This window comes from Musca vetustissima, unplaced genomic scaffold, assembly GCF_032173495.1.
Source record: "Musca vetustissima isolate MV318-11 ecotype Yass unplaced genomic scaffold, APGP_CSIRO_Mvet_v1 utg31740, whole genome shotgun sequence".
NCBI lineage: Eukaryota > Metazoa > Arthropoda > Insecta > Diptera > Muscidae > Musca > Musca vetustissima.
In genome coordinates, this window is record NW_026877042.1 from 128,113 (window position 1) to 140,240 (window position 12,128).

The following is a 12,128-nucleotide window of genomic DNA, read 5'->3' on the forward strand; positions in this document are numbered from 1 at the left end:
TCTGGTTTTTATTTGCCCACGTTTATTTGACAAAACTAAACATTACCACTACACCATACTAGGGCATCATGTCGTGAATGAATTTTGTGTGTCCACAAACAACATATATATATGTGTGAGTGCGCGTAGCCATTGAACTACTGGCTATGGTAATGTTTTCTTCTGTTTGAATACCACTTATTTTAATTATATATGACCATATGAACTTCCTGGAAAAAAAGTATTTTGATGCGAACAAAATATTTTAAATAAATTGTTGATGTTTCTTATAAACCGAACATATGAAACCCTACACGATTAATCATGGATATTGGATCATAAGTGTGTCTTATAGTAGATGCTTAGACTTCGAAAATAATCATGGACTAAAAAAGTCGTGGATTTAATAAAAATATATTTTCAAGATCCATACATGTCGGGAATTATTAAAAATATGTTTTTCAAGATCCATACAGGGTGTGGATTTATTAAAAATATTGGATTTATTAAAAATATTTCTTCAAGATCCATACAAGGCGTGGATTTATTAAAAATATTTCTTCAAGATCCATACAAGGCGTGGATTTATTAAAAATATTTCTTCAAGATCCATACAAGGCGTGGATTTATTAAAAATATTTCTTCAAGATCCATACAAGGCGTGGATTTATTAAAAATATTTCTTCAAGATCCATACAAGGCGTGGATTTATTAAAAATATTTCTTCAAGATCCATACAAGGCGTGGATTTATTAAAAATATTTCTTCAAGATCCATACAAGGCGTGGATTTATTAAAAATATTTCTTCAAGATCCATACAAGGCGTGGATTTATTAAAAATATTTCTTCAAGATCCATACATACAAGGCGTGGATTTATTAAAAATATTTCTTCAAGATCCATACAAGGCGTGGATTTATTAAAAATATTTCTTCAAGATCCATACAAGGCGTGGATTTATTAAAAATATTTCTTCAAGATCCATACAAGGCGTGGATTTATTAAAAATATTTCTTCAAGATCCATACAAGGCGTGGATTTATTAAAAATATTTCTTCAAGATCCATACAAGGCGTGGATTTATTAAAAATATTTCTTCAAGATCCATACAAGGCGTGGATTTATTAAAAATATTTCTTCAAGATCCATACAAGGCGTGGATTTATTAAAAATATTTCTTCAAGATCCACAGAATAGAACAGGCGCAGTTTTCGCTTTGACCGATGTACTCAAGAAGCACAAAGTCGATATTATTGCCTTACAGAAAATGGAAAGGAATTCGCGTTAGAAAATCAGATGATTACGCCCTGTGTTATATCTGCCATGAAATGAGACATGAAATTGGCTACGGATTTATGTTTAACAGGAAAAATAGACCTCGTCTCCAGATTCACTCCAGTAGATGAGAGAAGTGCTATAATCCCTAAAACGCGAAGTTCTTCTACATCAGTATTATTTGCGCCCATGTCACAGCATATGACCGCTGCCCTAACCATGACATTTAAATTCTGCTACGAGATTTTAATACAAAAATAGGATGGGGAAATATATTTGGCCCCTCCGTTGGAAAATTCAGCCTCCATGAAGAATCATCGGACAACTGCATGATGTTGATTAACTTCGCGACAGCAAAAAACATGGCAGTTAGAAGCACCAGATTCAAGCATATCGATAGACACAAGGTCACCTAGATTTCTCTTGATCAATCAACGAGAAATCAAATTGACCATTTTGTGATAGACGGAAGGCATTCAGTCCAGGCATTCATCTAGTGTTTTAGACATTCGATCGACACGAGGAGCGAATATCGATTCGGACCATTACCTTGTGGCAGCCAAGGTTCGCACCCGTCTTAATGTAGCAGCAAAGGTGCGATCTAATGTAACACGGAAACTCGACGTCGAAAAGCAGCAAACACAAAAGGTAGCAGAGGCCTACTCCGCTCAACTTACTCACCTGTTTGACGAAAGCACTTCTTGTCCCGATAATAGTATAAAAGCACAAGAATTGCCCACTCCCAACAAACTGCAGCAAAGACAACACTTGGGTATAATAAACCACCATCAAGAAACCCATGGAACCATCAGGAGTATCGTAGTGCTACTGTCGTGAAAACGCAGCGTATAGGCCAACCCTGCAGACAGTAGCAACACGCAATGCAATGGAGAATTATCGGGAGAAAAGGAGAGAGGAGAAACGTATTTTCATAAAAAAGAAGAAAGAACAAGAAATCGCGAGCATGAGCAAATCGAGATGTACAGGAGTCAGAATGAAGTCCGAAAATTTTACCAACGAGTAAAACACCAAACCGAAGGCTTTGGTGCAGGGACATCCTCCTGTAGAGATGAAGAAGGAATCCTGGTGACAGATACAAACAGCGTGCTGAGGATCTGGAAGGAGCATTTTGAAATCTCCTAGTGTCAAATAGTAGCGGCGAAGAAGATACCCCAGAACCAATAACAGATGACGGTATAGAGTGTATACCACCTAGCCAAGATGAGGTCAGAATAGCAATTAATCGGCTGAAGAATAATAAAGCGGCAGGTGCCGATGGGTTACAAGCCGAACTATTCAAGACTGGTAGTCAGATGCTTGTAAGGATGCTGATTAGTACAATTTGGCTAGAAGAATGCATGCCCAATGATTAAAACCTAAGCATCCTGTGTCCCGTGCACAAAGAAGGAGACAAGACGATATGTGTCAACTATAGAGGAATTAGTCTCCTTCCCAGTACATATAAAGTACTATCCAGCGTGCTGTGTGGGCGACTGAAACCAAGGGTCAAAGACATTATTGGACCATACCAATGCGACTTCAGACCTGGCAAATCCGCCATAGATCAGATTTTCACTCTTTGCCAAATACTGAAAAAACCCACGAAAATCACATCGACACGTTCCACCTATTCGTCGACTATAAAGCCGCACTCGACAGCCCTGTCAGTTCAGGGACGTTTAAAGCCATGCCTGCTTTTGGTATTCCTGCAAAATTAATTCGGCTATGCAGAATAACTTTAACTGGCACAAGATCAGCAGTTAAAGTGGGAAAGGGCCTCTCGGAGCTCTTTTATACCGAACGAGTATTCAGACAGGGTGACAGTTTGTCGTGTGACCTTTCTCCCTGCTGGAAAAGGTCATACGAGAGGCAAAGGTGAACGGGAATGGCACTCTGTACACCAAACAGCATATGTTACTCGCCTACGCCGATCTTTATATAATGGGTCGAACATTGAGAGCGGTAACAGCCACCTTTGAACAAATTGATAAGGAGTCTGCCAAAGTGGGTCTGGCAGTAAACGGCGAAAAGACCAATCTGATGGTATCAACGCGCAAGAAGTCCAGCAAACTCGGACCTACTGTGGAACTTGAGAATACAGCATCGAGGTAGTCAAAGATTTTATATACTACCAAGTTATATAAAATTTTTGACGTCATAAATAAAACTAATGACATAAGTTTCGAAGTTTTGAGTGAGCAACTCAAAAGCAAGGCCACCCCTTGCCAGAGCAAACCCACACTCTCCAAGACGCTAATACCACCGGTGCTAGTATATGGATCTGAAACATGGGTATTTACGCAAGCAGATGAGGCAACTCTTGGAGTGTTTGAGAGACAAATTCTGCGTTGACGGTGAATGAACCATGAGCTGTACCAACTATTCTCAGACATCGGCATTGTTAGACGTATTGAGCTGCAGCGACTACGTTGGCTAGGTCATGTTGTGAGAATGTATGAAGATGCTCCAGCCCAAAAGTCATAAAAAGGCGAGCCGAAGAAGGGGAAGGTCACGAATAAGATGGAAAGATCAAGTTGAAGACAACATTCCCGAATATGATCTTTCAAACTGGAAAAACTGCACAAAAGACCGACGCGCCCTGAAATCTTTTTTTAAACTCGGCTTATGGAACGTAAGTTCTGTCACAAGCCAGCTAAGTAAGTAAGTAAATACAAGGTGTGGATTTATTAAAAATATTTTTTCAAGATATATACAAGGTGCGGATTTATTAAACATATTTTTTCAGGATCCATACAAGGCGTGGCATTTTTAAAGCTTTAATTTTTTAGAAATAATTTATTCAACGTCTATAGAAGACGTCAAAATCAGTATAATAGTCGTTTTTGCCTGTCTATAGCATTCACCTGAGTTCATTACTATTTAAGCTCATTTATGCGAAATAATTGGAACTAAATAACATTTACCTTTTACAATGAAAAAATAATTTTAGCGTCGGGGTAAATAACCTCATCATGTTCTTTTGTATGTAATTTACAATAGCATTTAAAACCATTACTATTTTATAAATTAATTTTTATATTTAAAATTAATTTATGGTTTTTATTGAGATTGTTTATAGCTATTGAATGTTGTAGTGGTTTATTATTTCTTTTGCTGAAGAGTATTTGTTTACTGAGCCTTTTTTATATATTATGTTTTGGGCATGGGTATAACATTTTTTTGGAATTGTGTACTTTGTAAACATTTAAGTAAATCATTAAGCTCTGCTGTGTTCATTAATCCGTGTATGTTTATGTCAGCACTTCTGTCCATTAAACTGACAGTCTGAGTGACAGCAACATATACGAAAAACGGAAATGTTCTGCGTGGAAGTAGGCATAGTGTCATTTGGGTTATTTCGCCATTATGCCTTTAAGAAATGACAGAAGTATTGGAGAGTTGAAAGGTGTTACTGCTGTCAAATATATTCAAAACAAAGAGTGTTACATAAAGTTGACAATATTAAGAACTCCAAGCGAACACCACACATTGTGCCTAGCTTAGTCACATAAAGCAAATCAATGCAAAGACGTGTAGAGGTTTCAAAGAGAGGTTTACAGGTATTACTTTCGACATGCCTAAGTTTCTAACCATACTTGGAAATAGCCTATAATATTAGTCGCCTTGGTTGGAAACATATACTTAATAATAAAATATCTGAAGTGTCGCAACATTTCAACCGATGTGTATAAACAGTGGGCAACGTTTAAGTCAATTTTGATGAAAGATGATAGATGAGGAATCGGTGACTTATATGAAGAAGTGTGAGAGACACCTGTCGAAGCGAAGATTACTACATAATAAACCAGTAAGGAAAGTATTAAAGTCGGACCGGGCCGACTATATGATACCCTTCACCCATTTGTGTATATTCTACATATGTATCCTGACAGACGTCGTATTTTCTAAGAAACGAACTAAATGTGCGATCTTTATCTATATGTAAACCGACTAACATCGATACCAACACATTCTGCAACCTATTTTAAATGTTGTAAATATATTTAAAGCAAACCTTACACACACTATGTGGTATGTGTCTCTGTTTTAAATGTAATATCAATCAGGCACCCTTTTATTATTTGGTGTGCAATAAACATGAATAGGTCGCAAATATATATGACAACTATGTTATATCTAAATTTGATACGATTTCAAGGGAACTTGCCAAAAATTAATTTATATTAATTTAAGTACGTTGTGTCAATCGGCCTAGCTATGGGCCTTTATAGGCACCATTTACTTAAAATCAGACGAAAGTATATATAGAAAGAGGACTTTGGAGCACTATTTACATAAAATCGGACGATAATATATATGGGAGTTATATAAAAATCTGATCCGATTTTCTCGAAACTTGGCATACGTCATTCTAGACTCAATTCAGTACACTATGCAAAATTTCGTGTAAATCAGAAGATATATAAGGACATTGGAGCACCATTTACATAAAATGGGACAAAACTATATATGGGAGCTATATCTAAATCTGAACCGATTTTCTCGAAACTTGGCGCACATCATTGTAGACCTAATTCAATAGGCTATACCAAATTTCGTGCAAATCGAAAAATATATAGGGACTTTGGTACACCATTTACATTAAATCGGACAAAACTATATATGGGAGCTATATCTAAATCTGAACCGATTTTCTCCAATTTCAATAGGGTCCTTGGGCCAAATAAGTGACATATGCCAAATTTCATCCAAATCGGATCATAAATACGACCTGTACTTTGTTCACAAAAATACATGGACGGACAGACGGACGGACATGCATAAATCGACACAGAAAGTGATTCTATGCATATTCTCAAAAGGAACCATGAGTCTATCTCGATTATTTTTGCCTGTTAGAAACATATGCACAAAGACATAATACCCTGTAACACAGTGCGGTGAAGGGTATAAAATGCTCTTCCCGCCGATTAGATACAACCTCAGTTTATTGTGTCGGATCTCCCTTAGGTCGCGAGTAGTGAAGTCTCAAGCGGCATTATTCCTCCCAAGCATTAGAAAATTATTTATAGACGATGTTAATTTTAAGCTATATTGGCCATATATATTTATTATTATTACTACCCTCCTTTGTGTTACTTCCTCAACAATTGCCTACTAAATCTATTAACCGCTACTCATAATTTTTTGCTTCCTTATATTCTTGAAAACCACAAGACGAAGATTACAGAGAATTGTATGTGATTAACGATTTAACACAAGTAACCATATATGTGGTATTATTCGACTTCGGTCACATGAAATACCTGAAATACAAACCACAGGCGCATACAGTAAATTCTTGTTTTCAGAGGGATCCGCTGTGCGATATGTACATTTTCATTGTTCATAACAGAATTAGCACGCTTCCTTCTGTAGGCACTAGAGATACAGAACGACATACTCTTTACGCCTTGAGTAACTAACGGGCTGGCTGTGTTTATGACATGTAATTTGAGCTATTTGAGGTGATTTGACATTGTCTAAAACCGCATGTAATACCAACCAACCAACATAACAGCTCGTTTCTGTAATTTGAAACGAGTTAACCACATATCTTTCTCGTTTACGACTTTTCTGAGACACTTGAATATTGGGTTGGATTATTATGAAGAACTAGATGTATTACAGTAGAAATATCTTTCTACTAAAGTTATATATTTGCTGGAAAGCGTGTGTTACATAAAAATATTGAAATTATTTGAGGTTTGTTCAAAGAGCAATGCTTCTGATTTACTTCGGGGTATCATAATTTTATGCTTAAAATGTCGTACTCAGGAAGTACCAAGCCGATATTATTACCTTACAGAGAGTGCCATGGAAAGTGACTGGCGTCAGAAAATAAGATGATAACGCTCTGTATTATAGATGGACTGAAACTAGGCATGAATTTGGCTGCGGATTTATGGTTAATATATGAGTGAATTGCTATAATCCGTATAAAAGCGCAGATCTTCTACATCAGCCTTATTTGCGCCCATGCTCCGACGGAAGACAAAGTTGAACAGACCAAAGACATATCTTACGAGCGCCTAGAAATAAAATATGACCACTTCTCTGGCCATGACATTAAAATTCTGCTAGGAGATTTTAATGCAAAAATCGGATGGGAACATATTTTTGGCCTCGCAGTTGGGAAATTCAGCCTCCATGAAGAAACATCCGACAACGGTATGATGTTGATTGACTTGACGCATTCATCCAGTGCTTTAGGCGTTCGATCGATCCGAGAAGACAAGTTTCGCACTCCATTTAATGTAACAGCAAAGGTGCGATCTAACATGTTTGCCCTGCAAACCGTAGCAACACATAAACTGAGAGAGAAGGAGAGAGGAGAAACGTATTTTCAAAAGAAAGAAGTTATTGAGGATCTTGAAGGAAAATTTTACAAAGCCTCTGGTATCAAATAATAACGGTGAAGAAATACCCCATGGCCAATTATTGATGACCGTATAGATTGTATACCACTTAACCAAGAAGAGGTCAGAATAACAATTAATCGGCTGAAGAATAATAAAACTGCAGGTGCCGATGGTCAGACTCTGATCAGGAGTGTGCACCAACAATTTGGCTAGAGGAACATATGTTCAACGATTGGAACCTGATCCTGTATGTACCAACTATAGAGGAATTAGTCTCGTGCTGTGTAAACGACTGAAGCCAATGGCCAATGATATTATGTGATCTTATCAATGCGGTTTCAGACCTGGCAAAACCACTAAAGACCAGCTTTTCACACTGCGTTAAAATCCTGGAAAAGACCCACGAAAATACATCGACACATTCCAATTATTCGTCGACTATAAAGCAACATTCGACAGCCCAATCCGCTCAGAGGGGTTTAAAGCTATGTCTGTGTTTTACATTTCTGCGGAATTTATACGGCTATACAGGATAATTTTAACCGGCACAAGGCCAGCAGTTAAAGTCGGAAAGGACTTCTCGGAGCCCTTCAATACCGAACGAGGATTCAGACGAGGTGACAGTTTGTTTTGTGATCTTTTTAACATCTTGCTGGAAAAGGACATGCAAATGTGAACAGAAATGACACTCTGTACAACAAATATCATACGTTACTCGCCTACGCATCGATATAATGGGTCGAACGTTGAGAGCGGTAAAAGCCACCATTGAACAATTTGGAAAGAAGCCTGCTAAAATGGGACTGGCTGCAAATGGCGAGAAGACCAAGCTGAAGGAATCAACACGCACGACGTCCAGTAGACTCGGGCCAACTGTGGAACTTGAAAACTGCAACTTCGAGGTAGTCAAAGATTTTGTATACCTTGGTACCGCCATAAATAAAACTTATGATATCAGTTTTGAAATTCTGAGGAGAATTGTGTTGACCAACAGATGCTACTATGGTGTATGTAAGCAATTCAAAAACAAGGCCACCTCTCGCCAGACCAAACTCGCACTCTACAAGACGCTGATACCACCCGTGCTGTTGTACGGATCTGAAGCTCATGGATTGTTTGAGAGAAAGTCGCCGGAAAATCTGTGGGCCGTTCTGCATCGACGGTGAATACCGTCGTCGAAAGAACCATGAGCTGTCCCATCAATTCTCCGACATCGACATAGTCAAACGTATCGAGCTGCAGCGACAACGTTTGCTAGGCCACGGTGTAAAAAGCGCACCAGCTGATGGTTCAGACAAGTGGATGGAAATATCAAGTGGAAGACAACATTGCTGAATATTGTATTTCAAAGTGGAAGAACGGCGCAAAAGGACGACGCGCCTGGAAGTCGTTTTTAAGCTGGGCTTATGGAACAATCGTTCTGTTACAAGCCATCTATGTAAATAAGTCTGACTGGGATTAAATTTTGAACAGAGCGGCATAACGAATAGCATGTAATAAGTTTGCTTTAAATCGATTAGTACCATTCTACACCAAAGACTTTAAATCTGTCGGAATGAAATGAAATTTTGTATAGGTTAAGGAAGGGCATGTGTATGGATTGATGTTAGTCGGTTCACTTATGGATAAAGATCACATATTTATGTTCTTGCAATTTGAAATTAGGATACATATGTATAATATACCTAAAGTGGTGATGGGTATCATATAGTCGGCCCAGTCCTACTTCACTACTTTCCTTACTGATTTATATTAAAATAGTTAATTGATTTGTTTCTCGTTTTGGTGTTGTCTGCATACAGCCGTATTCCCCCATAGTAAGGGGGAATATTCCGTACTTGAAATTGTCAGTTTATAACCTACAAAGTATGGAATGTTAAGACGATTTAGATCGAGATAAAAAAAAACTAGAAAGCCAACTATATATATAATGAACTATATCAGTCCGCATTAGGGCCTAGCTCTTTATAAAAATATCTACCGCAATGCATTGTGCAATATGTGCTAATGCATTGTTATACAAACGAAAATGTTAGGTCCGAATTGAGCTATATCGGTCCTCAATTAGGCATAGCCCCTCATATAATGATAACAAATTTTCGGTAATTCCTTCACGACCTAATCAATATTGATATTTTTGGGATTTTATACACATGTTGTAATCTACAATACGTTATTAATATCGGGCCACGATTTTGAGTTTTGAGGTTTTAGGAAAAAATCTCATTAAAAATTCCTGAAATTTGTATTTGTATTGATTATGGCTTACAACAATCGATTGGTACAATTGTCGGTATATATTATCATTTTCAATATGTTCCATATCTGGTGAATAAAAAACTTGTTTCCATAAAATTCAACTAGTTCGTTCGATGTTTTTCACCACAAAAGTAGAACACATGTATTTATATGTATGTTACCGAAATACAGAAAATATGAAATTTCGAATGTGAACATAAAATATTTGGATTAATTTAATATATTTTCAATTTCGTTTCGCGGTTCGTATTATTCGTTTGAACATATAGATTCGACGTATTTGGGTAATACGGCAGTACACAACATTTGGCAAAAGTGGGGAAGTTGAATTTTTCTGACCGCCCCGTCGAATTATAGGTAACGTTGTTACATACATAGCTCCCATACAAAGCTTCCTCTTTATTTTCGGTACCTTGAAGTTTATAGTATAGTAATTTGAAAATAATTATAACTCGAATAGCAGGCAATATATATATATATATATAAGAACAGAAAAAAATTTCTTTGGAAAATCGAACATATCTTCAAAATAGGTATATATTGACAACAACTAAAAAATGTGTACCAGAAGGTTATATATATATATATATATACCAAAATGTTTTCGTTATACTTCTGTCTTTGGCAGTCATAGTCGTATTGTCCATTGCCAGAGACTCGTTTCACCAAAATAGGTTTTCTCGAAGGTCTTCTCCTCTGTTATTTCTTTTGAGTTTATTGCCGATTGCCGACATTCGCGTCATTTTCTTATATGACTACAAACTTGGTAATAGTGATGCATAAGCTGCACCCAATATAAACCAAGCGTTTGGGGAGAATACTGTTAACGATCGGAAAGTGCAGCGTTGGTTAGAAAAATTTCGAACTGGCGATTTTTTACTGCAAAATGAGAAGCGCGAAAGACCCAAAGCGTCTGTGAAGAATGATGACCTAAAGGCTCTAGTGGAAGCGGATCCAGCCGTATCCACAAGGGAACTTGCTATCAGGATGAAAGTTGACCATACAAAGATATTGAGACATCTTTCTGAGATTAATACTTAAGGATCCCACATTTCATATATATATATATATATATATACATCGATAAAATACCTAAATTTTGTTGGAAATCTAAATCTGAAGGACATTGAACAGAATTATAATGACATTCATTGCTAACACGACAACTGAAATCCTGCACACTTTCTGTGCACAAATTCTAAAACAAAAAGTATAAAACAATTCAAATTCATCTTACTATGAAGCCCAGCATGAAATATTCTCTTTCACTTAGCTATCTTAAATCACACATCGCAATAAGTACACCGACTCATTAGCCCGTTAACCTCTAACATTAAGATATCTCTGCCATACACAACTTTCAATCCTCGGTTATGTAATGAGTTGATGAGTTCGAAGATAATGTTCGCAACCACAAAATTAACTTTTGATTTGGATTAATTAGATGATTTTCGATGGTAATTATCTGTGAAATAGACCACCGTGACCTCGAAAAATGTCAACGATATGTCAATCAGACACCGACGCATTAACGCAGTGGGCAAACGAGTGAACTTGAAATTTTCAAATTAATTAATTGGTATTGTTTTGGCAATAAAATACAATATTAGCCAAATAAAAATTTAAGAAAGAGAGTTATAAAATAAACTTGAAATAGAAATTAATTAAATTATATTAACAATTGTTTAACAATGTATGAATGGTATGTATGTAAATCCAATTTTGTAATAAATCAAAATTGTTTTTGTTCTATATGGAAAATGGTAAAAAACAATGTCGATTGAGACGACATTTTGCATAGAAATTCTAATTAAGATGTAACATAGTTCTCTTATAACAGTCCCCCACAAGTTTTTATGAGTCGTTTATTTTAAAAGTGGTTTAAGTTCATTTTAGGTTCTGACACGAATCTCGGATTTATAGAATATAATACAAAACATAAAATTTTATAAATTCTGTAATGTTTAAGGACACAAAGCAAAAACAAAATTAATTCCACTTAACAATATTTTTGAAACAAATCACGCCCAAACCTTTAAACATATCTTACTTGCTTTGCTGGCTTGTGACAGAACATTTGTTCCATAAACCGATTTAAAAACCAGTGAGCGGAGCAGTATAGTCGGACGGGGCCGACCATGCGATACCCTACACAACTAACACAGAACTCTATCTTTCTGCGGATTTTTATTCCGAGCCTGGGTAATATTTCGTGATAGTTGTACGCTCTCGCCCGATTAGATGTCAACAGC